Source organism: Aquarana catesbeiana, linkage group LG05 (assembly GCF_042186555.1).
Source record: "Aquarana catesbeiana isolate 2022-GZ linkage group LG05, ASM4218655v1, whole genome shotgun sequence".
NCBI classification, from domain to species: Eukaryota; Metazoa; Chordata; class Amphibia; order Anura; family Ranidae; genus Aquarana; species Aquarana catesbeiana.
Window position 1 is genome coordinate 642,315,576 of NC_133328.1, and position 21,257 is coordinate 642,336,832.

The following is a 21,257-nucleotide window of genomic DNA, read 5'->3' on the forward strand; positions in this document are numbered from 1 at the left end:
GGAGATCTCAAAGGCAGGTCATTTTAGTAGGAGAACTTGTCTGTATCAGGGGGTAACACATCTAAGGATCTATAAGACTGGGGACTGATGAGGCTGCACTGATGGTGACTGGTGAGGCTGCACTAATGGGCACTGATGAGGCTGCACTGATGGGCACTGGTGAGGCTGCACTGATGGGCACTTATGAGGCTGCACTAATGGGAACTGATGAAGCTGCACTAATGGGCACTGATGAAGCTGCACTGATGGGCACTGATGAGGCTGCAATAATGGGCACTAATGAGGCTGCACTGATGGACACTGATGAGGCTGCACTGATGGGCACTGATGAGGCTGCAATAATGGGCACTAATGAGGCTGCACTGATGGACACTGGAGAGGCTGCAATGATGGTGACTGGTGAGGCTGCACTAATGGGCACTGATGAGGCTACACTGATGGTGACTGGTGAGGCTGCACTAATGGGCACTGATGAGGCTGCACTAATGGGCACTGATGAGGCTGCACTAATGGGCACTGATGAGGCTACACTGATGGGCACTGATGAGGCTGCAGTAATGGGCACTGATGAAGCTGCACTGATAGGAACTGATGAGGATGCACCGGTGACTACTGATAGGCTGCACTGATGCAAACTGATAAGGAGGCACTAATGGGCACTGATGAGGCTGCACTGATGGTGACTGGTGAGGCTGCACTAATAGGCACTGATGAGGCTGCACTGATGGTGACTGGTGAGGCTGCACTAATGGGCACTGATGAGGCTACACTGATGGGGACTGGTGAGGCTGCATTAATGGGCACTGATGAGGCTACACTGATGGTGACTTGTGAGGCTGCACTGATGGGCACTAATGAGGCTGCATTGATGGGGACTGGTGAGGCTGCACTGATGGGCACTGATGAGGCTGCACTAATGGGCACTGGTGAGGCTGCACTAATGGGCACTGGTGAGGCCGCACTGATGGGGACTGGTGAGGCCGCACCGATGGGCACTAGTGAGGTTGCCCTAAAGGGGCACTGATGAGGCTGCACTGATTGGCACTGGTGAGGCTGCACTGATGAAGACTGGTGAGGCTGCACTGATGAAGCCTGGTGAGGTAGGACTGATGGGCACTGATGAGGCAGGACTGATGGGCACTGATGAGGCAGGACTGATGGGCACTGGTATGACACGTTTATTATTTTAATGTAAAAATATGCACAACTAACACTCCCCCCCCACACAGACTGACAATGCTGCTGTCCAAAGGTGCTTCCTGTGCTCCTTCCTCCAGAGTGGGTGGGGGGGGGGGCACTCTAACACAGGAGGCGTGTTACTGGACAGATCAGCAAGTGAAAACAGAGGGTCCCTGTTTGCAGCCACCACATCAAATGATTGGTAAGCTGCAATATATGGCCTTATTGGTTTTGGGGTTCATACTGTATAAATTGAGTTCTGGGGGGGGGGGGGGGTTTGTAATACATGGGGGCTTCATGCCGTAGTGAATTCTGTTATCAAATCCCAAATTTAGAGAGAGGACGGAATGAACACAGCTGGAGAGATCGAGACTTTCTAAATCGTGAAATTCCGTCTCCTCCTCCCCAAATGCTGTTCTTAGATTCCTCCAGCCGTTGGAAGGGCGGGGGAGGGGGAGAGTTCAGATCTTGATGTACTGAATTATTTTTAGCCCGTACTTTGCTGATCGTTGGATTTTCTGTTTTTATAATAAACAATGGTGGGATTTTATTGGCTGATTTCACCCTAAAGACTCCGTGCCTATAAAGCGTTTTTGTTTTTTTGGCACCGACATAACGCTCCCCCGTTCCAGCACTAGGTGGCAGCGCAGAGTGATTGAATCATCAATAGAAGTGATAATAATAAGTATAAACTGTGTGTGCGGGAAACTAAAATACAAACTTTTTTTATTTATTTTTTGTTTTGGGTAAAGTGGGGGGGGGGGGCGGGAGGAGTGATTTGGGTGACATTACCACTTGACCTCCGGAAGATTTACACCCCCCCCTCCCCCCACCAGGCCATTTTTTGCGATACTGCACTACTTTACTTTAAGGCCCCATTCACATCCGAGCGATTATCTGCTTGAAGATCAAAAACGCCGGAGGAGAAAAAATAAATTATTCTCTATGGAGACGGTTCACATCTCCGCTCCATGTCGCCTGAAGCCAAACGCCTCAAGCTTTGGGCGCTTTTGTATTCCCATAGAAATGAATGGAAACGCGCCAGCCATAAGATTTTGTGCGATTTTCTGCTCAATTGAAAAGAAAAACAGTAAAAAATTAACTAGTAATAATATATGAATAAATAAATGTAAAATAAATACACAAATAACTAAAAATCATCATAAATAAAATAAATGAATAATATGTAATAATACATTAAGAAAAAATAAATAACCTCCAACCTTAAAAAATATTAAATACATTATTATTATTATTAATAATAACAATAATAATAATAATAAAATAACAATAAACACCCAGACTAGAACAAAACAATACATTATTATTATTATTATTATTATTATTATTATTATTAATAATAATAATAATAATAATAATAATAATAGTCATAATAATAATTTATTTTTTGTTAGGGTTAGGGTGTTTAGTTACTTATTATTATTTTATTTTTTTAAGGGGTAAGTGTTAAGATTAAGGGTTAATTCTTTATTTATTGTTACTTAGTACTAATTTATTGAGCTTTTTATTTTTTATTTATGATATTTGTTTATTCATGTATTTATTTTACATTTATTTATTCATTTATAATTATTCCTATAATAATAAATAAAAGAGAAGAAAAAATAAATAAAATAATATTAAATAACCTTAACCCCCAACTCCTAATCCTAACCCTAACCTATACTGAACTCGAACCCCTTACCCTAAGGAAAAAAACATTATAATAAATGAAGAATAATAAAAGAATAAATAAAAGCTAATGGAAAAGCGAAAAAAAGCTGAAATACCTAGCAACAAATTAATTATTTGTTTAGTGTTACTTAGTATAAATTTATTGAATTTTATTTTTTTTTTTTATATTATTTATGATTTTTATATATTTATGTTTTTATTTTACGTTTATTTATTCATTTATTATTATTGGTATAATAATAAATAACATAAAATAAAACATAAATAATAATAAATAACCCTAACCCCAACTCCTAATCCTAACCCTAACCTAAACTGAACTGAACAAGATTGCCCGGCCAATCACAGCGCACAGCGGCTCGCGCATGCGCAGTGCGTGGCCGGCTGTGAAGCCACAGGTGACTGTCCGATTATTAAAAGTCAGCAGCTACACTTTTTGTAGCTGCTGACTTTTAAATGGGTGGAAATCCGCTTTAATGTGAAATCTGGGGGTCAAAAAGACCTGATTTCATATTTACACTAAAATGCAATAAAAAAATTAAAAAATTCCCCTTTAAGACGATTGGGCAGAAGTGACGTTTGACGTCGCTTCTGTCATCCAATGTCATGGAGCCGAGTGGGGGGGTCATCTTTCCCTCGCTCGGCTCCATGTCTCAGGGAGAGGACGCGATTGTCTCCGGCGCTACCGACAGCTCCGGTAAGCAGCAGAGACGACTGGAGCACTGCGGGAGGGGGGGGGTTCTCTCCCACCCCCGATAAAAGTGATCTCATGGCAAATCCCCCGCGGAGACCACTTTTATCCTAAAGAGGACCGCTCGCCGTTTCTGAAAATACCATTGTTATGGCAGCTAGCTGCTGCCATAACCACGGTATTAAGTGTCAAATTACCGACATATGAGTACGGAGATTTGCAGCAAGTGGTTAAAAAAGGTAAAAAAACAAATACATTGTTGCGTATTGTTGTTCTAAATTGATACTTTTTTTTTTTCTTACTGTGAAAAGACATTAAAGGAGTTGTGAAGGCAGAAGGTGCATTCTATGCATTAACCACTTCTGGACCGCCCGCCGTCGTTTTACGTCAGCACTTTGAAGAGGAGTATCGTTGTTATGGTAGCAGCTAGCTGCCATAACCCCAGTATCCTCTTCTTCAGCGGGCGGTCGGCTTTCAGATAAAAGTGGTCTCTGTGGTGGATTTGCCACAAAATCACTTTTATCGGCAGTGGGAGAGGCCCCCCCCCCTTTCGGTGCCCTCCGCCGCTTACCGGAGACGTCGGTAGCGGTGGAGGCGATCAGATCCTCTTCCATGTGTGGGTTTTGGAGATGAGTGAGGGGAAGATGGCCCCCACCCATCTCCATACCACTGCAGGGCGGAAGTGACGTCAAAACGTCACTTCCACCCATAGCTCTTAAAGAGACATATTTTTTTTTTCAATGACATTTAATTTTTTTTTTATTGCATTTTAGTGTAAATATGAGAACTGAGGTCTTTTTGCCCACCCAGATCTCATATTTAAGAGGTCCTGTCATGCTTTTTTTCTATGTTTACATTCCTTGCAATAGGAATAAAAGTGACACCTTTTTTTAAAAAAAAGAACAGTGTAAAAATGTAAAAAAAAAAAAAAGGTAAAATAAATAAGAAAAAAAATTTTAAATTTTTTTAAACGCACCCCATCACACCGAGCTCACGTGCAGAAGCGAACGCATATGAAAACGGTGCATGTGAGGTATGGCCGCGAATGTTAGAGTGAGAGCAATAATTCTAGCCCTAGTCCTCCTCTGTAACTCAAAATGCAACCTGTAGAATTTTTTAAACGTCACCTATAGAGATTTTTAAGGGTAAAAGTCTGTCGCCATTCCACGAGCAGGCGCAATTTTGACATGTTGGGTATCGATTTACTTGGCATAACGTTATCTTTCACAATATAAAAAAATTGGGCTACTCTTGGATAGTAGGGTGTGGGTCTTGGGGCCTACCGTGAAGTCTAGAGGGGATGTGTAGACATCAGGTTCCTTCATCCCCTACTTTAGGGGGTCTCTCTTTGGAAGAGTCCATCACCCAGTACTCAATGATTGTCTTTGGCTGATCATGAGGAGTAGGGTCGACCAGGCCTTTCAGATAGGTGGACCTAAGTATGCTTTGCCCCTGTCAGGAGTCTTGCACCCCAGGGGGTCAGGGATGGGTTCTTCCTCTTCAGCAGAGGACATTATGACACACCTTAAGTGCACTTTTCTGGTTTTGCTTTTGGTGTTTTGTTTTAGCGCACCACACCACAGGCTCGAAAAAAAGTTAGGAGGTATGGTGGGTGCCAGGAGGATTCTGGCGAGACATTGGGGGTGGTTGTCAGTCAATACTGTCAATGTCTGGCACTCTCTATTTCTTACAAACATTTTTCAGCACACTGGGCTACTGTTATTCACTCTTCACATGTTTCGTACTGCACTCTATATGTGTGTTTCCTTTACTCTTGGATGGTAAGGTGGGGGTCTTCGGGCCTACTGTGAAATCTAGGTGGGGGGGTGTGGACATCAGGTTCCTTCATCCCCTGCCTTGGGGGTCTCTCTTCGGAAGAGTCCATAACTAGGGATGAGCCGAACACCCCCCGGTTCGGTTCGCACCAGAACATGGGAACAGGAAAAAAGTTTGTTCGAACACGCGAACACCGTTAAAGTTTATGGGACACGAACATGAATAATCAAAAGTGCTCATTTTAAAGGCTTATATGCAAGTTATTGTCATAAAAAGTGTTTGGGGACCTGGGTCCTGCCCCAGGGGACATGGATCAATGCAAAAAAAAAAAAAGTTTTAAAAACGGCCGTTTTTTCGGGAGCAGTGATTTTATTAATGATTAAAGTCAAACAATAAAAGTGTAATATCCCTTTAAATTTCGTAGCTGGGGGGAGTCTATAGTATGCCTGTAAAGGGGCGCATGTTTTCCGTGTTTAGAACAGTCTGACAGCAAAATGACATTTCAAAGGAAAAAAAGTCATTTAAAACTACTCGCGGCTATTGCATTGCCGGTCCGACAATACACATAGAAGTTCATTGATAAAAACGGCATGGGAATTCCCCACAGGGGAACCCCGAACCAAAATTTAAAAAAAAAATGACGTGGGGGGTCCCCCTAAATTCCATACCAGGCCCTTCAGGTCTGGTATGGATATTAAGGAGAACCCCGGCCAAAATTAAAAAAAAAAATGATGTGGGGGTCCCCATAAATTCCAAGAAGAAGAAGATGAAGGAAGATAGAAGAAAGAAGAAGCATTTAAATAAAGGAATTGTCAAAAACTGTCTCTTGTCATTTTTAACATCTTTGACAGTTTTTTAGTGAAATGGTAGGGGTACTTTTGTACCCCCTTACCATATCACACAGGGGGGGGCAGGGATCTGGGGGTCCCCTTGTTAAAGGGGGCTTCCAGATTCCGATAAGCCCCCCGCCCGCAGACCCCCACAACCACCAGCCAGGGTTGTGGGGATGAGGCCCTTGTCCTCATCAACATGGGGACAAGGTGTTTTGGGGGGCTACCCCAAAGCACCCTCCCAATGTTGAGGGCATGTGGCCTGGTATGGTTCAGGAGGGGGGGCACACTCTCGTCCCCCCTCTTTTCCTGCGGCCTGCCAGGTTGCGTGCTCGGATAAGGGTCTGGTATGGATTTTTGGGGGGACCCCACACCATTTTTTTTTTAATTTTGGCGCGGGGTTCCCCTTAATATCCATACCAGACCTGAAGGGCCTGGTATGGAATTTAGGGGGAATCCCCACGTCATTTTTTTTTTAAATTTTGGCCGGGGTTCTCCTTAATATCCATACCAGACCTGAAGGGCCTGGTATGGAATTTAGGGGGACCCCCATGTCATTTTTTTTTAAATTTTGGTTCGGGGTTCCCCTGTGGGGAATTCCCATGCCGTTTTTATCAATGAACTTCTATGTGTATTGTCGGACCGGCAATGCAATAGCAGCGAGTAGTTTTAAATGACTTTTTTTCATTTGAAATGTCATTTTGCTGTCAGACTGTTCTAAACACGGGAAACATGCGCCCCTTTACAGGCATACTATAGACACCCCCCAGCTACGAAATTTAAAGGAATATTACACTTTTATTGTTTCACTTTAAGCATTATTAAAATCACTGCTCCCGAAAAAACGGCCCTTTTTAAAACTTTTTTTTGCATTGATCCATGTCCCCTGGGGCAGGACCCAGGTCCCCAAACACTTTTTATGACAATAACTTGCATATAAGCCTTTAAAATTAGCACTTTTAATTTCTCTCATAGACTTTTAAAGGGTGTTCCGCAGCATTCGAATTTGCCGCGAACACCCCAAATTGTTCGCTGTTCGGCGAACTTGCGAACAGCCGATGTTCGAGTCGAACATGAGTTCGACTCGAACTCGAAGCTCATCCCTATCCATAACCCAGTACTCAATGGTTGTCCTTGGCTGATCATGAGGAGCAGGGTTTACCGGGCCTTTCAGCTAGGTGGGACCTAAGTATGCCTTGCCCCCGTCAGGAGTCTTACACCCTAGGGGGTCAGGGATGGGTTCTTCCACTTCAGCAGAGGACCATATGACACACTTTAAGTGCGTTTTTCTGGTTCACTTTTGGTGTTTTGTTTTGGCGCATGGTAGATATTTGCCAGCACACCATGGATCGACAAAAAGTGGCATCCAAACTGATTATTTCTTGCATGATCACAACACAAGGAGAGTGCAACGTTTCGGAGTCATGCAGGACCCCTTCGTCAGGCATGTGATAAACGTGGGGTAACAGTGAAAAGAATTTAAATAACCATTAACCAATCAGAAAAGAGCAAAAAACAAAGCTCCACCCACCCCTTGACAGGTATGACGTCACAAGTCCTGCCAAAGGCTTAGAAAGATGAGCACAATATCACAGATTTAAGAAAAACATATGAGAAAGGGGGGTTGCCAAATAACATACTATCGCTGACCTGTGTATTGTCTAGATCAGGTGGTCTCAAACTGGTGGCCCTCCAGCCCTCCAGCTGTTGCGAAACTACAAGTCCCATCATGCCTCTGTCTGTAGGAGTCATGCTTGTAACTGTCAGCCTTGCAATGCCACATGGGACTTGTAGTTTCACAACAGTTTGGGACCCCTGATCTAGATGGACTAGATAATGTGGATCCTTAGAGACTGTAAGAACAAATGGACATAATGCTAGAGAGCATCTGTATACAGCACACGATCTGGATACAGATTAGTGCCAGTGCGGTGATCAATAGTTGCAGGTCGGCTTGGATCACAACAGCAGTCGCCGGCCACGCATGCACGATGCGCCGGTGGTAACCAAGCAACGGGGGACGCTGCAGTGCTTGGGCTGCCGATGTCATGGAAACGTGTGACGTCGGCGGACCACGCCCATCTGTATACAGCGCACGATCTAGAGATACAGATCAGCGCCAGTGCGGAAATCAATAGTTGCAGGTTGCCTTATGATTGATGCCAGGCATACCCATTCACATGAGGGGCGGGATCTTGTTAAAGGGGGCTTCCAGACTCTGATAACCCCCCGCCTGCAGTCCCCCACAACCAATGGCCAGGGTTGTGGGGACTAGGCCCTTGTCCCCATCAACATGGGGACAAGGTGCTTTGGGGGGACACCAAAGCACCCTCCCCATGCTGAGGGCAAGCGGACTGTATGGTTTAGGAGGGGGGGTGCTTGCCCCCCCTCTCCTGGCCTGCCAGTCTGATTGCTTGGATAAGGGTCTGGTATGGATTTTGGGGGGGACCCCACGCCATTTTTTTTCTTTTTGGTGTTGAGTTCCCCTTAAAACCCATACCAGACCCAAAGGGCGTGATATGGATTTTCGGGGGGACGCCACGCTGTTAAAAAAAAAAAAAATTGGCGTGGAGGTCCCCTTAAAATCAATACCAGACTGATCTGGCCTGGTATGGATTGGGGGGAGGGACCCACGCCAATTTCTTCTTTAATTTTTTAATCTATATTGCCGGGATTTGGCAATACATTACAGCTATGAGCAATTTTAAATGACATTTTTTTCCTTTACAAATGTAATTTTGCTGCAGGACAGTAAAACACATGAGACAGATGCGCTACTGTCAGGAAGCCCATGCCAGCAACCAAAATGGTGGTGACAGAACTTCAGTTCCTGTGGAGAGATTGCTGAGGGTGCGCTTGCACGCACATTTGCGCACGTCTGTGCACGCGCCCTTGCACGCGTCTGTGCGCACGCGGAACACGGTGACAGTCATGGTGCCAAAATGCCTATTTAAGCAGGGTCAGTGTCTGCTCTACAGCGTTCCCTGTGTGTCTTGCAATACTTACCCGACTTCCGTTCCTGTTGTGACCCGGCTTGTTTCCTGACGTCCTGGGGTGTGCTGGTGCTACACTGCAGGCTCTGGTGACGTTCCTTCGGCCGTAGGGGTGTTAAATCCGGTCATAGGCCGTTCTACGGTGTCCACTGGATGGGAAGCTCCACGCTAACCACTCTGGAATGCGGAAGCGGAAGTGACGTCACCAATGCACGGCGGGCATCCAAGCAAAGAATAGGGATTGTACAGGCTACGCGCTCGGGGCTCACAGCTCCTTCTACTGGCCTCTAGAAGAAGCTGTGAGCCCCGAGCGCGTAGCCTGTACAATCCTTATTCTTTGCCTGGATGCCCGCCGTGCATTGGTGACTTTGCTTCCGCGTTCCAGAGTGGTTAGCTGGAGCTTCCCATCCAGTGGACACCGTAGAACGGCCTGTGACCGGGTTTAACACCCCTACGGCCTTAGGAACGTCACCAGAGCCTGCAGTGTAGCACCAACACACCCCAGGACACTTCTACCTCTGATGGGCATCTTCACCTTGTGAACCAGTAAGTGTATACATTACACTAACACTCAATTATATGATAGGACTATCACAGTTGGCGCCTCCACCCCCCTCCTTTTTACATGTCCCCTGGGGCAGGACCCGGGTCCCCAAACACTTTTTATGGCAATCAGGGCTTTTTTTCTCAGAGAATAGGTGCAGGAACTCAACCATGCCCGCCACACACACATACCTGCCAAATGGCATCAAATAGTAGCTCTTCCTTCTCCATACAACCCCCTCCCTACACTGCCCTCATCTTCTCCCCCCTCCTTAAAAGCTCCACCATCTGTCATATTTCTTCCCTTTGTTGCAATATTAAGCTGAAGCACCTATCCGGCTGTAGTACCTCCCAGCATACTATACTATACTACAGTCACTTGCAAGGGAGATCATACAGTAGGAGCATCAACAAATGGTCACCAGGGAAAAAAATGGAGACCACAGAGGGTGCAGCCTACCACGCACCCTCTCCTGCCCATGACTTCAATGAACCCTGGGCACCTGTTCTGTATCTCCCTTGTCCCTGTCCGGCACTCAGTGGGATCTGCACAGGGGATCTGACCTGTGGGAGCTACTGGGAGATAAGCTATCACTTGTAAACACAGAAGCCGGACTTCAGTGTTACCAAGTGATAGTGGTGAGCAGGGAGCAGAAGACCTGAGCTCAGGGCCGTCTTTAAGGCAGGGCAAAAGGGGCAGCTGCCCTGGGCCCTGTCATTGCTGTGGGGCCCAAAGCAGTTGCCTCATACTTGCCAACTTTCCCAGTTTAAATTCCCTCGTCCCTTGAGGTTTTAGTCTCATGCTGTGTCCTAATATCTCAGTGTGAAGTTCTGTTATTAATGCTGCCCAGCTCTGTCTTGTTGTTGTGTACAGATGACTCCCCTGCAGACCCTGTGTTTACATGTAAATACCAGCATTAATAAGTAAATAGCAGCGGCATTCATATGTAAATAGTGGCAGACCAACAGCATTCTATGTAAACAGAGGTGGTATTCATATGTATATCATGCCCTCCTGAGGTCATATCCACCTTCACCTATACTGAATGCTACCCACTGGGGAGATAAAGGGGCATGCTTGAAAGTTCGGCCTACAACTGTGGTCATTAAGCCTACTATCAGCCTGTTCTGCAAAGGTAAGCAAATTAGTGGGGGGAGGGTAGTGTGGGGTGTGCAGAGGTAGGCAGAGAAGGAATTACAGTTTGGGGTGCACAGGTGAGCAAGATCCAGTCCATGGTGTGCAGCCAGTGAGGAGATGATGTGCTGTAACCTCTAGCAACCAATCAGTAAGCAGTAATGATGTGCAGTAACCAATCGATGAGCAGTATTGATGTACAGTAATCTCTAGCAACCAATCAACAAGCAGAAATCATGTGCAACTAATCAGTGAGCCGAAATGTTTGCTGTAACCTCTAGCAACCAGTCAGTGAGCTGTAATGATACACTGCAACTTCTGGCAACCAATCGCAATCACTGTCTGATCTGATTCAGTAAACTGATTTTGAGTCTAGCTGCTATTTATTGTATGTCTAAGAGCTGGTGGAGAGCAAAATTGCATGGGGGGCCCCAAGAAATGTTTTTCCCAGGGCCCAATCAATATTAAAGACGGCCCTGCCTGAGCCAGAGGTGATGGAACTGAGTTCCCCCTAGTTCCTGCTGAAAAAAAGCCCTGATGGCAACAACTTGCATATAAGCCTTTAAAATGAGCACTTTTGATTTTTTACATTCGTGTCCCATAGACTTTAATGGTGTTCGTAGAAAGTTTTGTTCTGTTCGCAAGTTCTGCTGCGAACCGAACCGGGGGGGGTGTTCGGCTCATCCCTAGGCAACTGAAGATAGGGTCAGGATTAAGCCAGTGGGCTCATCCCTAGATTTGATGCACCACACCACAGGCTCAAAAAAAGTTGGGAGATATAGTGGGTGCCAGGAATGTTCTGGGGGGGGGGTTGTTATCAGGCAATCCCGCCCATGTCTGGCACTCTCAATTTCTTACAAACAATTTTCGGCACACTAGGCTCGAAAGGTTGCCTTTCCTTGACCTAGATAGTAGAGATACATTATATTAATCTTACATACAGCTCTGTAGCATAATTTAACGCCATGCTGTCCACCTTCCAAGCCATGGGTTTGGTTCCCAGCCACTGCTGAACTGTGATCCTTCTCTGCCCTCCGAGCCAAAATCCTATCTGATGGGATGGAAGTCATTAAAACTTTTTTGAAGTCACTTCTCATTATTAATCAATTTTATTTTTTGTGTAATTACATATCCCTTTCTGCACGGAGGTCTTGGCACACTGAAAGTTTGGTATGATGTGTTACTCCTCCGCCAGCACGCATATATTTCATATACATCAAGGGAATGCGCAATAATTCATATCAGATTTTTTTTTTTTTGTCTCTTTTTTTAAAAAAATCTAATTTTAATAGAAGGCTTAATAATGTCATAAAGTAAAGTATACGGGTGTAGTCTTAAGGCAGAGATTTCTACAGAGAAAATAATTTGCTTTTGATTTTATAATAATGTATGCAAATCTTATAGACTTGTGGGCATAGTTAAAAAAAAAAACTAAAAAAAATAGTCGAGCTCGTTCGGTCTTATTCGGGGGAGTTTTGTGCTAAGGGCGATTCCCAATATATGCAAATGTGGATTTTCAGCTACATTTTGCACAGAATGTAGGCGATGAATCATTGAAAGTATCAATTATATACGCAACTGGTAAATGTTTAAAAGAAATAAAAGCCAGTGAATGTTACCACGAGGGAAGCGATTTTGGTGAAATTGATTTTTCTCACAATATTACTGATTACCCCTACAGAGCAGTTTCAGAAAAATGAGCCTCTAAATTTCACTATATTTTCTACTTAGCTTTTTTTTTGGGGGGCTGAAATGGGCTTATGTAAAATTTGGTTGAAAAAGTAAATACATTTTAAGTCTTAATATGCTGCTTTGCAAAGCGTGGATTTTTCCTTTTATTTATTTTATTTTTGCTATTTGTCTTTTAATAATATTTATGTAGTGTAGCTTTATTTTTTATTTGTTTTATTTTATTTTTTATTTTTACTTTTTTTTTACATATTTTTTCTTTTTGTAAAAAAATATTTTTGATTTTTTTTTTTAAAGCTGTGATTAGGTGAAATTTGGTTAAAAAAGAAAATAAATTTCCTGACAGACTCCATGGCAGCCTACGTATGGGTTAATCCCGCCTCTCATACCTCATAGGGCCCCACTCCCATAAATCTTTGCTTCTAATCAGAGACCGTGTTCCTTTTTTGTCCTCCTCCTAGGACCAAGGTGTAGTCTTACCTTACGAAGTTTATTGATCCAGTCCTGGTGGTTTTGCACATGAATGATGGTGATGGCGGTGTCTTTCTGGAGTCCAGCTTCCCCAGCTATTAGCAGGGCGGACACAGGTGATTTAAAGCGATGCCTTGAAGATCTTACTAGCCAGCCATTGGCTGGAAAGCGGCAACATGGCCAAACGTCCCAGCTATTAGCGGGAGGCCTCCTCTTAAAATACCCCGGTCGTGCAGTGAGCTTTTACAAGCTCCCAGTCCCAGGACGGATCACGTTTGTGCCGTGGTGTTAATGTATGCATTTTTTCTTACATGGCAGCCTTTTTTTTGTGTGTTGTGTTTGTCTGATGAGGCTCCCCCCTTTTCATGGTCCTCAAAAAAAAATGGCTCCTGGAGGCCAGTCATCGATTTGACACACCTGAACTCCTTCATCAAGAAGGAAAAGTTCAAGATGGAAACACTTCTAACAATACGTCAGACAATACAACCAGGCGACTGGCTTGTCTCCATAGACCTGAAAGACGCCTACTTTCATGTCCCGATTGCGAAGGAATTTCAGAAATATCTACGTTTCGCAGTGGACCAAATACATCTTCAATTTACATGTCTCCCGTTCAGGCTTACAACATCGCCACGGGTATTTTCGAAGCTCTTACTGGCTTTCGAAGCTCTAATCAGGGTCAGAGGTATCCGGTTACACCACTATCTGGACAATCTTCTTTTACTTTCCCAAGACAGGGAGCAACTGTTGATACATCAAGATCAGGTCATCTCTACTCTGACAGAATTCGGTTGGCTGTTGAACAAGGAAAAAAAACATCTAGAGGCGACACAGTCTCTATTATTCCTCGGAGCCCAATTCAACGCGGTGAAGAGCACCATCTCCTTGCCCCTAGAGAAAATTCTGGTGATCCACGACAGAATTCATCTGGCAATGTCATCATCTCTTCTCAGAGCCTCACAGTGCCTCAAGATAATCGGTACCATGGTGTCCACAGCCCCCATGGTGAAATGGGCACAATGGAAGATGCGGTCTTTCCAGAAGGGTTTTCTCCAACAATGGGACCCGGGGTCTCAAGACCATCTTGTCAGGATAACCCCTTCTATGCGGGAGAGCCTCCCCTGGTGGCTGCAGCGGAAAAATCTCCTCAATTGCCATTCCATAGCACCTGTCTCCTGGATTACTGTGACAACAGATGCCAGCAACAGAGGTTGGAGAGCGCTCTGTCTGACGGAGGTAGCCCAAGGCAAATGGGATTTCCCATCCCGAGGTGTAGTCTCAAATGTTCTGGAGCTCTGACTGCCTTCCGTGCTCTACAAGCTTTCCTCCACTTGACAGCAGGGGCCTCAGTTCTCCTCAGGCTGGACAATACGACAGCAGTATCTTATATCAAGGGACAAGGGGGCACCCGCAGTCTCTCCTTACTGAAGCAAGTAAGCCCGATCATGTCTGGGCCCAGGCAAACTTGACGAATCTGACAGCGGTTTACCTTCCCGGAATTTGAAATGTCCAGGCCGACTTTCTCTCAAGATTTGCCCTGGACAACAACGAATGGTCTCTCCACACCCTAGGTATTCAACTGAATTCTGTCTCTGGGAATCTTGCCGGAGGTAGACCTGTTTGCCTCCCCGTGCAATTTCAAACTGAAAAAATATTACACGAGATGTCGTTGTCCCCAGGCCTTCGGAGTGGATGCCCTGAGGGACCAGTGGAGATTCCACAGGGCTTATGCCTTTCCCCCAGTTCCGGTCATTCTCCGATTTCTATCGAGGCTCATGTGGGAAGAAGCCGAAGTAGTGGCAGTTGTTCCCTATTGGCCCAACAGGCCATGGTTTCCCCTCCTGATGCAGATCAGTTACTGGGATCCAGTTCCTCTCCCTTCCAGACCCGATCTCCTGTTGCAGGGAACATCTCTTCACCCATGCCCATCCCATCTCCATCTGATGGCTTGGTTTTTGAGAGGGGAAGGCTGGAAGCGCTAGGATGTCCAAGTACGGCTATTGCTACTTTACTGAATGCCTGAAGACCAGGTACCAACAAAGTTTACCAAAGAATCTGGTCAAAGTTTGCGGACTATGTTTCCACCACTGACGGTTCCTGTAATGATCCAAAGATACAAGATATTCTGGGCTTTTTACAAACAGGCCTGGATCTGTCCTTATCAGTAAGTTATTTACGGGTTCAGGTTTCCGCAATCTCTGCCTTCACAGGGGTATCCTGGGCCAGACACCCTCTTAACAGGCAGTTCTTCAGAGGAGCAATAAGGCTCAGACCTCAAACCGAGATTTTCCAAGTGGGACCTTGCTTTTGTCCTGGATTTCTTCTCAGGAAAAGAAATTCAACATATGGATCAATCAGCTATTAAAGATCTTTCTCTCAAAGCTGTCTTCCTGATAGCCATTACATTGGCTAAGAGGGTCTCCGAGATCAGTTCTCTAGGATTCAAAGAGCCATTCCTTACTTTCTTCCCTGATCGAGTAGTCTTGATTCCTATGCTAGGATCAAATCCTAAGGTAACATCTGTATTTCACGAGAATCAAGAGATTGTTCTTCCAACTTTCCGGACAACTGAAGACTCTAATATTCATCCTTTAGATGTTGTAGAGGTGTTAAAGCAATACTTAGAAGCCACAGCTTCTTTTCGGAGGTCCGATCATCTGTTCATTTATTTCCACGGAAAAAACAAAGGATTGCCTGCTTCTTCCAGAACCATCGCAGCTTGGATTGTCCAAGCCATCCAAGGGGCTTATAAGGCTAAGGCCTCTTTCACACGGGGCGGATCAGTGATGATCCGCCCCGTGAACATCCGCTGGCTCAGCGGAGATCGCTCCGCCGATCCCCGCTGAGCAGGAAGATGACAGGTCCATCGCTGCATGCTGTGCAGCGACGGACCTGTCAGAGCGCCGCTCTCCCCTATGGGGGATCGGGTGATGACGGACCGTAGTGTCCGTCGTCACCCGATCCGATCCGAAAACGGATGGAAAAGTAGGTTTTTCCTCCGTTACACTTTTCGGATCGGAGCGGGGTCGGATGTCAGCGGACATGTCACCGCTGACATCCGACGCTCCATAGGGATAAATGTATGTCCGTTTTTCATACGAAAATGGAAGGATGAAAAACGGACATACGGATCGTCCGTGTGAAAGAGCCCTAAGGGTTTGGCTCCTCCGAAGGCAGTGACCGCTCATTCTACCAGGAGCGTTTCTACATCATGGGCAGCTTCCCGTCATGTATCCCCGGAAGTGATCTGTAAAGCACCGGCTTCTTTGTCTTCGGTTAATTTCGGTTTGCATGTCTTATCTGTTGACAGTGCCAATTAAACCTTTTTTTCTTTAACCAGCAATTGCCCACCTGGGTGTGTATGGCTAGTTATTTCCCATACGTAGGCTGCCATGGAGTCTGTCAGGAAAATGGAAAATTTATATCAAATACTTACCATAATTTTCCTTTCCTGATGGACTCTATGGCAGCAGGAGTTCCCTCCCATTTGCTGGAGTAGGCTAAGTTACGGAACACAGTCTCTGACTAGAAACAAATATTTATGGGAGTGGGGTCCTATGAGGTATGAGAGGCGGGATTAACCCATACGTAGGCTGCCATGGAGTCCATCAGGAAAGGAAAATTACGGTAAGTATTTGATATAAATTTTCCGTTTTTAAGTCTTCCTATGCTGCTTTGCAAAGTGTGGATTTTTCCTTTTATTTATTTTATTTTATTTTTGCTATTTGCCTTTTAATAATATGTATGTAGTGTAGCTTTATTTTTTATTAGTTTTATTTTATTTTTTTTACTTTTTTTTCCATATTTTTTTTTCTGTAAAAAAAATATTTATTTTTTTTTAAAGCTGTGATTAGGTGAAATTTGATTGAAAAAGAAAATACATTTTAAGTCTTTTGATAATATTTATGTAGTGTAGCTTTATTTTGTATTTGTTTTATTTTATTTTTTTATTTTTACCTTTTTTTTTACATGTTTTTTCTTTCTGTAAAAAAATATTTTTCCTGACAGACTCCATGGCAGCCTACGTATGGGTTAATCCCGCCTCTCATACCTCATAGGACCCCACTCCCATAAATCTTTGCAACTAGACAGAGACCGTGTTCCTTTTTTGTCCTCCTCCTAGGACCAAGGTAGTCTTACCTTAAAAAAATTGTCGGTCCAGTCCTGGTGGTTTGCACGCGAAGATGACGGTTCTGGCGGTGTCCTTTTCTGGAGTCCATTTACCTTAGCTATTAGCAGGGTGGACATGGGCAAGTATTGCGATGCCTTGAAGAGCTTAATAGCCGGCCATTGGCAGGCAAGCGGCAACATGGCCATTCGTCCCAGCTATTAGCGGGAGGCCCCTTCATGAAAATGCCCTGGTCGTGCAGTATGAGCAATGGCTCCCAGTCCCAGGCCGGATCGAATCGGTGCCGTGGTGGTGATGTATACTGGTTTTTTTTCTATTACATGGCAGCCTGTATTTGTTTGTTGTCTGTCCCTGTAGCTTTCCTGGTCATGGCGGCTGGGACGCATCTGCGTTCCAGTTCGCCGCTTCTTGGCCCTTCTGCGCATGCGCGAGCCGCGATCGAAATCGAGGCTTGGTTGCGCGTGCGCGGTCCGGGCAAGATGGCGGCGGTCACGCATGCGCGCGGTGTCTATGGGGCGGCGTCGTACACAGCGTGGGTTCGCTGTGAGCGCGATGACATCATCCTGGGCGGCAGATTTAAATAGCTGTCAGATTCAGCTATTTCTTGGGATGCTTTCATGCTTCAGCAGCTGATTCCCCGAGCACATATCTTGACTGGTCAAGGTAAGAGTTATGCTGCACTGCCTGCCTATGGTTTCTTCCTAATTGCTAAACCATCAGTTTCTTATATACTGTCTTGATTGCTTTCAGTGTCTTGCTGGTCAGTTGTTTGCTATGGATGTGTCACCGCCCCCCAGTGGCCAACCCTTACTCTGCAGGTAGGATGGAATTAATTTTCCCTCTGCCTGTTTTTGTTTTGGGCTTTATTGTCAGGTGCATGTTGACTTTTTTTTTTCCCTCAGCCCTTCTAGGTCTGAACACCGTTCTTCGGCACGTGAAGCTAGTGACAAATCTAGATCACAAAACCGTCACTCTACGTCAAGCTCTAGACGTCCTAGATCATCCTCCAGATGGTCCACGTCTAGTCGCCATTCTCACCGCCATTCCAGCCGCTCTGATAAGAAGGCATGCTGGGGATGTAGAGCTCAGGTCCCAGAGGGTAAATCTCTCTGTGAGCTATGCTATGCTCGAGCTGTTAAAGAACAAGGAGCTGGAGACCAACAGGTGGAGGCTCTGGTTAGAAGAGTGGTTCAAGAGTCTTTGAACAGGACAGATCCCGTTCGTACATCCAGCCCTCCTGCTGCTCCTCCACCAGTTCCTGACAGGGTTGTCCCTGAGGTTCAAGGTCCCTCTCGACGAAGTCTCTCCTTGAGTGGTTCTTCGGACAGCGAAGCGGATGTGGAAGACTCCAGTACAGGCTTCGATTTTTCCTTGGTTCCACAGATGGTTAAAGCGGTTAAAAACGCATTGAGATGGGAGGAGCCAGTAGAAGCCCCCTCTAAACAGAGGAAGTACTTCAAACAGCTCAGGAAAGAACGCCCAAATTTCCCCTTCCTGGGTGAACTTGGGGAAATTATTTCAGATGAATGGAGTAAAGTTGAGAGGAAGAACTCGCTGATTTCCAAGATAGCGAAAATGTACCCATTCAAAAGTGAGGAGGTAAAGCATCTGGAAGCTGCACCCCTCATTGATGCGGCCTTAATGAGGTTAGTGAAGCATGTCACGCTTCCTCTGGAAGACACCGTTTCTTTTAAAGATGGTTTGGAGAGGAAGATCAACACTGACCTCAAACGCATTTATATTACGGCAGGCATGGCTTGTAAACCAGCCCTGGCTCTTGCAGCTTTGTCTAAAGCTATGGAAGCATGGACGGATGATATGGATGCAGTATTGGGAAAGATCTCTGAGGAGTTGCTCAAGAACTCACCAGTACATGAGCTGAAGCTGGCATCAGCCTTTCTGGGGGAAGCATCCCTGGATATTATCCGCCTTGTGGCACGTGTCATGCTTTCCTCAGTAACGGCGAAGCGCGCCTTGTGGTTGCGCCCGTGGGTTGCGGATCCTGCCTCTAAACAGGCATGGTGTAAAATTCCCTTTGAGGGTTCCTCCCTCTTTGGGAATAAACTGGATTCTGCCATTACCCGTGCTACAGGGGGTAAATCAGGGTTCTTACCCCAGGATCGCCGCCTTTTTTGGTCAGAGGAAAACTTATCCCAAACAAGATCAGGAGCGTGCGAGGGATGCACGCCGCTACAGACCTGGCCGTGATTTCAGAAAAAACTGGAGGAGAAATCAACCTTCAGGGCAGAAGTCCTCAAAGTCAGCCTCTTCTGGGGGACGTGAGGCTGCGAAGTCCTTTTGATATAGAGCCTGTCCAGACGGAGCGAGTCGGGGCTCGTTTACTCCGTTTCCAGCACGTCTGGGCAGCCTCGATTCGGGATTTCTGGACCGTCAAAACGGTCTCTTCGGGTCATACCTGGGTGTTCAGCAGCCCACCCATACACCGGTTTGTTCCTACAACTCTTCCTCACATAGAAGAGAAGAAACAGGTTCTTCTGTCATATACGGACTCACTAGTAGCCCAAGGGGCTGCCATTCAAGTACCAACAGAAGAAAGATTCCTAGGGGTGTACTCCCCCCTTTTCATGGTCCTCAAAAAGAATGGGTCCTGGAGGCCGGTAATCGACCTGACTTATCTGAACTCCTTCATCAAGAAGGAAAAATTTAAGATGGAGACTCTGCTAACAATACGCCAGACGATACAACCGGGAGATTGGCTTGTCTCCATAGACCTGAAAGATGCCTACTTTCACGTGCCGATTGCACAGGAATTTCAGATGTATCTCCGATTCGCAGTAGATCAGAGGCATCTCCAATTCACATGTCTCCCATTCGGGCTTACAACATCGCCTCGAGTGTTTTCGAAGCTCTTATTGGCTGTGGTAGCATTAATCAGGGTCAAAGGTATCCGATTACACCATTACTTGGACGACCTACTTCTGCTTTCACAAGACAGGGGTCAGCTGCTGGCACATTGAGATCAGGTCATCTCTACCCTAACAGAGTTCGGTTGGCTGTTGAACAAGGAGAAGAGACACCTAGACCCAACGCAGTCTCTAATATTCCTTGGAGCCCAATTCAACACCATGGAGAGTACCATCTCTCTGCCTCTGGAGAAAATTCCGGTGATTCGGGAAAGAATTTGTCTGGCATTATCATCACCTCTTCTCAGAGCCTCGCAATGTCTAAAGATAATAGGCACCATGGTGGCCACAGCCCCCATGGTGAAGTGGGCACAATGGAGGATGCGGCCCTTTCAGAAGGGGTTTCTCCAACAGTGGGATCCAGGGTCTCGAGACCAGCTGGTACGAGTAACCACCTCCATGCGGGAGAGCCTCCCCTGGTGGCTGCAACGGGGGAATCTTCTCAATTGCCATTCCATAGCGCCTGTCTCCTGGATCACGGTGACTACGGATGCAAGCAACAGAGGTTGGGGCGCCCTCTGTCTGACGGAGGTAGCCCAAGGCAGATGGGACTTCCCATCCCAAGGGATAGTCTCAAATATCCTGGAGCTTCGAGCTGCCTTCCGTGCACTTCAAGCCTTTTCCCACCTGACATCAGGGGCCTCAGTCCTCCTGAGACTGGACAATACGACTGCAGTGTCTTACATCAAGAGACAGGGGGGCACCCGCAGTCTCTCTTTATTGAAAGAAGTAAGTCCGATCATGTCCTGGGCCCAGGCGAATTTGACAAATTTATCAGCTGTTTATCTCCCCGGAATTCAGAGTGTCCAGGCGGATTTCCTTTCGAGGGTCACCCTGGACAACAACGAATGGTCTCTCCACACCGAAGTGTTCAACTGGGTCTTGTCTCTGGGAGCGATGCTGGAAGTAGATCTGTTTGCATCCCCTTGCAACTTCAAACTGCAGAAATATTACACGAGGTGTCGCTGTCCCCAAGCCTTCGGAGTGGATGCCCTGATGGATCATCCCCTGAAGAAGTCACGTGTGGTGTGACGTCACGCGTAGGGACGGGATAGGCTGGACACACTGTGAGAAGTACACGAGCTCGCCGCTCGTCGGATACAAACATTGTCTTACTCAATCGCTAATGTGAGTACCTGCTTTTGCCTAATAAAAAACAAGTTACCTAAGTAAACGGAATTACACTATTGGGTTCTTTTCTA

The 21,257-nt window shown here is 45.9% G+C and overlaps 1 protein-coding gene across 1 annotated transcript in view; it reads left to right on the forward strand.

The window, feature by feature from the left end:
* The first annotated feature begins 1,360 nt into the window (after positions 1-1,360).
* The window catches only part of MYL3 (myosin light chain 3), a 150,450-nt gene continuing 130,553 nt past the window's right edge, over positions 1,361-21,257 (forward strand). The window contains exon 1 of the mRNA XM_073632444.1: positions 1,361-1,381. The gene's annotated coding sequence lies outside the window, so the exon portion shown is untranslated. The remainder of the gene's footprint in view (positions 1,382-21,257) is intronic.